Source organism: Suricata suricatta, chromosome 7, assembly GCF_006229205.1.
Source record: "Suricata suricatta isolate VVHF042 chromosome 7, meerkat_22Aug2017_6uvM2_HiC, whole genome shotgun sequence".
NCBI classification, from domain to species: Eukaryota; Metazoa; Chordata; class Mammalia; order Carnivora; family Herpestidae; genus Suricata; species Suricata suricatta.
Window position 1 is genome coordinate 125922868 of NC_043706.1, and position 5285 is coordinate 125928152.

Genomic DNA, 5285 nt, shown 5'->3' on the forward strand with positions numbered 1-5285 from the left:
CAAGGTTATTGTAGGCAGACGGAACAGCCATTTCAAGCGTCTGAAGGAGCATCCTAGGCATGTTCTAACTACAAGAAGCCCCTTGAGGATAGAACGGAGGGATGGGGGGTGGTGCGAGTGATGGGGACAGAGGCCACAGAGGCTCGGATCAGCAGGGGCCTCCGGCCTTCATGAAGATTTAGGTTCCTCTCGGAGTGAGTTGAACCACCATGAGAAGATTTGCACGGAGCTGGTGGCTGTGTTGGGAAAAGACTCTAGGAAGCCCCCACAATAATCCAGTTAAGATGATCATGGCAGGGATGAGGTGGTAGCTACAGAAGTGATGGCAGTCTTGCAGTTCAGGTGCATTTTGAGGGTGAACTGATGGACTAGAGGTGAGTGAGGCGTAAGAGAGGAAAAAGACATGAGAAGGGTTACCAGGTTTTTGGTGTGAGCAAGGAAAAGACGGGGTGCCATTTGTTGAGATGCAGAAAACAGTCAGTAGGTTTGTTCTTACATTATTAGTTAACAAAACTCCCAACTAAGAGGTATATTTTAAAGGCACCTGGGTAGCTCAGTTGGTTAAGCGCCTGGCTCTTGATTTTGGCTCAGGCCATGATCTCATGGTTTAGGAGTTCAAGCCCCATGTTGGTTTCTGCACTGACAGTGTGGAGCCTGCCTGGGGTTCTCTCTCTCTCTCTCTCTTGCCTGCTCATGTGTGCGTGCTCTTTCTCAAAATAAATAAACACTAAAACATTTTTTAGAAGCGTGTCTTGTTTTTTGAAAGTTCTGGGAGAGGACTTTACTGCTTATGATGTTACTATTCCTTTAGTGGGCATCTGTAGCCAACACCATGGATGTGAACTCTGGGGAGCATTCTGGGTAATGCCTCCTATCCATCCTGCTGTTAGGAGATGCTAGTATGTCCATGCTTGCCTGCAGTGTGATTACAAAGTGTGGGTGAGATTTTAGCTTTAGTGTCTTAGTGACGTTTGTTGAAGGAGGAAGGAGGGAGGAGGTGCAGAGAGAGGAAGGGAGGGAGGGAAAGAGGAAGGAGGGGAAGTTCGGAACCATTTCACCCCATCTTCTAAAAGACCATTAGGCTTATGGTCCTCTTGAGGCAGGTGAAGACTTTTGGTGGGAAAATGTATATCACAAATTGCTATTATATTAATGCTATGTCATATCAAAATGTGTGGGCAGATACCATCCATATCACCGTTTCAGAATGTAGTAAGTTCATCTTTAGAACCCTTGAAGAACAATGTCTCAGAACTTAAGTGACAATGTTCTTCATTCTTAGGTGATTTAATTGATAGGCTAAAAGGACAATGAAAATGAGTTCTGCCATGCTGAGTTGGCATCTTTAATGAAAAGGACTTCCAGTGTATTTGCAAACCCTCTGTCAATAGATAGCAAATCTTTTACTGTGTGGTAAAACTGATTATAAAATTACATTTGGTTTTTTTTTTAATGCTTCCATTTATGAGTTTCCAAGGGCAGTCTTTTACTACAATACAAACACTCATTCCTTCTGTGGCTCCAAGCTGGCATTTCAGCATTGGATTCAAATTTTAGATCAAAATATGATAATCTTCAAAAAAAACTGGCAAAGACTATGGTCACCTAAATTTAGTAAGATCAACAGAATTGCTTTTTAACAAAATTTTTTTAAATGTTTATTTATTTTTGAGAGACAGAGAGACAGCACAAGCAGGGGAGGGTCAGAGAGAGAGGGAGACACAGAATCCGAAACAGGTTCCAGGCTCTGAGCTGTCAGCACAGCGCCTGACCCGGGGCTCGAACCCACGAACCGTGAGACCATGACCTGAGCCGAAGCCAGACGCTCAACCTACTGAGCCACCCAGTCGCCCCATGGAATTGCTTTTTATACAATATTCTGGATATTTCAAATCAACAGAGCTTATGGAAGTAAAGTAGAAGTCAAACATGAATGTTTTCTTTTGATACATGATCTGTGTTATTACCATGAAAACTCACTATTCTTCCTTGACTTCTGGCAGTGGTTCTTAATTTTGCACCCGAGGAAATATTTGGTAATGTCTGGAAACATTTTTAATTGTCTAACGTGCGGGGTGGGATATGCTACTAGTGGGCAGAGGCGAGAGATACTATTAAAGATCTTATGATGCACAAGACAGCACCGACAAGTTATTTGGCCCAAAATGTCAGTAGTGCTGAGGTTAAGAATCTGATTTATGTCATTGTTCACAGTTCATTCTCTAGCTCATATCACAATTGCACTCCCTTATCAGAGCCTCGTAATTTAACTGTTCAGGTCAATATTTGAGTGTGAAGTGTACACGGTGCTATGATGTAGTCCTGGAATGGGACAGACAATCCAAAAATGTTACCAATAATCAGGTAACCACCATTACCTCATTATTGAGTGGTCATTACCTGCGTTGAAAGACCACATGATTCTTTATTAAAAACTGGCAAGTATTCCAGATTAAGGCTTTCCATAAGCATATCATAAAGATTAATGAAATTTTGAAAGGTAACAGCCATCTTGTTTCATGTCTAAGAACTTAATACATTGTTTAGTCATTACATTTCCATGGCTATTTCTTCAGATGAGTGGAAACTACAGTCAGTAATTCCAGAGTCTACAACATTTATATTTATTTATTTTTGGAAGAGCACAGGCAGGGTAAGGGCACAGAGAGGGGGACAGAGGATCCAGAGTAAGCTTTGCACTGACAGCTTGACAGCAGTGACCTGATGTGGGGACTGAGCTCACAAACTGCGAGATCATGACCTGAGTCGAAGTCGGACGCTCAATGGACTGATCCACCCAGGCGCCCCTAAACTGTGACTTCCAGGTATCAATGGGATTCACAGTGTACAATATTCCCTACAATGTGTACCTTATAATTTGAAGACCATCTGTCTCATTTTAATCTAGAATAGTCTCTGCCAAAGATTTGCATGCCACAAGACTTAAAAAAATGCTCCGTGCTATGTTAAAAAAAAATGTTTTAAAATATTTTTTGTTGAGAAAAATTCACATACCACAAAAGCTGTAATTTAAAGGGGTACCTGGTGGCTCAGTTGCTTGTGTGTCTGACTCTTGATTTTGGCTCAGGTCATGATCTCACGGTTGTCGGGCTCTGCACTGAGTACAGAGCCTGCTTGGGATTCTCTCCCCCCACCCCCTCCCCCCCGCCCCTGCCCTTTCCAAGCTCCTGCTTTCTCTCTCTCAAAATAAATAAATAAACTTGAAAAAATAAAGTATGCAATTCGGTGTTGCACAGAGTTGTGCAACCATCCCTGTGACCTAAGTTTAGAACACTTTCATCATCCTATAAAGAAAGCCCAGACCCATTAATAAGCACTCCTCATACCCTAGCTTCTTTCCAAGCCCTAGACGATCACAAATGTACTTTTTCAGTCCATAGATTAGACTATTCTTGACATTTCCTGTAAATAGAGATATATCCTATCATATTACTGGGCCTTTCACTTAGCATGTTAAGATTCACCCTTTTGTAGCATGTATCTCTTAATATCTAAATAATAGTCCATTGTAAGTATATACTACATTTTGTTTGTCCATTTACCAGTTGACGGACATTTGCCTACTGTAAATGCTGGTAACAACAAGTTTTAGGGTGAGGCTATGGTCTAAAATGACTAGTGTCCTTAGAAGAGAGACGTCAGGGGTGCAGGCACTCTGAAGAGAGACCATGTGAGGGACAGGGAGAAGCCAGCTGCCTATAAGCCAAAGGGAGGCCTCAGAAGAAAGCAGACCCACCAACACCTTGGTCTTTCAAATCCCAGCTTCTAGAACTGTGAGAAATAAATTTCTCTTGTGTAAGCCAGTCTGCGGTATTTTCCCATAGCAAATAGTACCTATGAGGGAACCGCTGGGCTAAATGGTAACTGTGTTTAACAATTTGTAGAACTGCCAGACTATTCATATGCCAGTCTTTGTATGGATAGATGTCTTCTTTCTTTAAAAAAATTTTTTTTAATATTTATTTTGAGAGAGTGGGAGAGAGAGAGCATGAGGAGAGGGAGAGAGGGAGACACAGAATCTGAAGCAGGCTCCAGGCTCTGAGCTGTCAGCACAGAGCCTGAAGCAGGGCTTGAACCCACAAACCACAAGATCATGACCTGAGCCGAAGTCAGACACTCAACTGACTAAGCCACATAGGTGCCCCAAGAAACTAGATTTCTAAGGAAATTTGGGCACAAATGTTTACTCCATAAGGCACTGGAGGGGTCAACAGTGATCAGTTTTGTACTGGCATACAAATCACAGATCTGAAAAGATTTCACACATCCAAAATTGGTCCTTGGACAAAACTGTTCCTTGGCCAGGCTCTATCTGGGGTGTGGAGCATAAATAAAAACAGGTTTCCAGGAGAAAAAGATGCCAAAGGGCTTTGGAAAATGACCTTTAAGAAAAGACTGAAGGGATGGGTTGATAGGAAGAAAGAAAAGGTTACTAAGCAATAACAATAAACACCTGTATATAGATAAAGTTTATTCCTAGCTTGCAAGAAAAAGAACCTACATACATAAGCCGCAGTGCAACGGATTGTTTCAATTTAAAGAAGTCAGTTTAAACAAGCAAAATCAGTTCTAAGTTACTGATACTAAATAATGGAACAGGATCTGAGGGGTGGTGTGGGACCTTCAAAGACAAGATATATGTGTTCCTGAAAGGCTCCGTGAAGGGAAGACTCAGTTCCCACGCTGTGTTCTGGGACAATGCCTGTTCTCTAACTCAGACGCAACGCCGCATACCTGTCACGAGGCCTGGAGTTCCCCTGGGTTCTCAGTGATCCGCACAGTCCTCCTCTAACGGAAGGCTTGTGAGTGGTTCATATTCAGCCCTTAGTGTGAGAGCACTCTTGGGGGCTTCCTAATGTAACAGAGGTACATGGGTATTCTCATACATTTTATAAAATAGTTAACTGGTCCCACTTTGAAGAGATTTTACTAAAGATTAGATTTCTTTTATCAGAGTAGATAGGTTCAAAATGCATTGCTTGCACTGTACTGTTGTAATGACATTTCAGTTTTATATTGGTACACCAGTTAAAATCCAGGGATTGACATGTTACTAGGGGATTTTAAATTCTAGAAAAACTGAAAAATACTTATTTTAAAAAGTAGGCTCCACACCCAACATGGGGCTTGAACTCAAGAGTTGCATGCTTGGGGCACCTGGGTGGCTCTGTCAGTTAAGGGTCTGGCTTCTGGCTTCAGCTCAGGTCATGATCTCAAGGTTCGTGGGTTCCAGTCCTGCATCAGGCTCTGTGCTGACAGCTCAG

General features: G+C 42.3%; 1 long non-coding RNA gene across 2 annotated transcripts in view; it reads right to left on the minus strand.

Annotated features, from left to right (window-relative positions):
• The window catches only part of LOC115296460, a 15667-nt gene extending 10772 nt beyond the window's left edge, over positions 1-4895 (minus strand). For both annotated transcript variants that reach the window (XR_003910894.1, XR_003910893.1), the window contains exon 1: positions 4756-4895. This is a non-coding gene — a long non-coding RNA (uncharacterized LOC115296460). The remainder of the gene's footprint in view (positions 1-4755) is intronic.
• Between the last annotated feature and the right edge of the window lie 390 nt (positions 4896-5285).